This window comes from Corvus kubaryi, unplaced genomic scaffold (genome assembly GCF_017639235.1).
Source record: "Corvus kubaryi isolate FWS band 111438036 unplaced genomic scaffold, C.kubaryi_AGA036_p1.0 36899, whole genome shotgun sequence".
Taxonomy (NCBI): Eukaryota; Metazoa; Chordata; class Aves; order Passeriformes; family Corvidae; genus Corvus; species Corvus kubaryi.
This window is the reverse complement of record NW_024580977.1, coordinates 49,027-49,465: the sequence shown is the minus strand read 5'-3', so window position 1 is coordinate 49,465 and position 439 is coordinate 49,027. Positions and strand designations below refer to the sequence as shown.

Sequence of the window (439 nt, the reverse complement as noted above, 5' to 3'; positions counted from 1 at the left end):
CCAGCCCTTTCCCAGCCCCCTTTCCAGCCCCCTTTCCAGCCCTTTTCCAGCCCTTTCCAGCCCCCTTTCCAGCCCTTTCTCAGCCCCTTTCCCAGCCCCTTTTCCAGCCCTTTTCCATCCCCTTTCCATCCCCTTTCCCAGCCCTTTTCCAGCCCCTTTTCCAGCCCCCTTTCCAGCCCTTTCCAGCCCCTTTTCCAGCCCTTTTCCATCCCCTTTTCCAGCCCCCTTTCCAGCCCTTTCCCAGCCCTTTCCCAGCCCTTTTCCAGCCCCTTTTCCAGCCCTTTCCCAGCCCTTTTCCAGCCCTTTTCCATCCCCTTTTCCAGCCCCCTTTCCAGCCCTTTCCCAGCCCTTTTCCAGCCCTTTTCCAGCCCCTTTTCCAGCCCTTTCCCAGCCCCTTTTCCAGCCCTTTTCCATCCCCTTTCCATCCCCTTTCCAGCCC

At 59.5% G+C, this 439-nt stretch overlaps 1 protein-coding gene across 1 annotated transcript in view; it reads right to left on the bottom strand.

Moving 5' to 3' along the window:
* Window positions 1-439, bottom strand: part of LOC121660758 — a 3,093-nt gene that overhangs the window by 1,768 nt on the left and 886 nt on the right. The window lies entirely within an intron of this gene.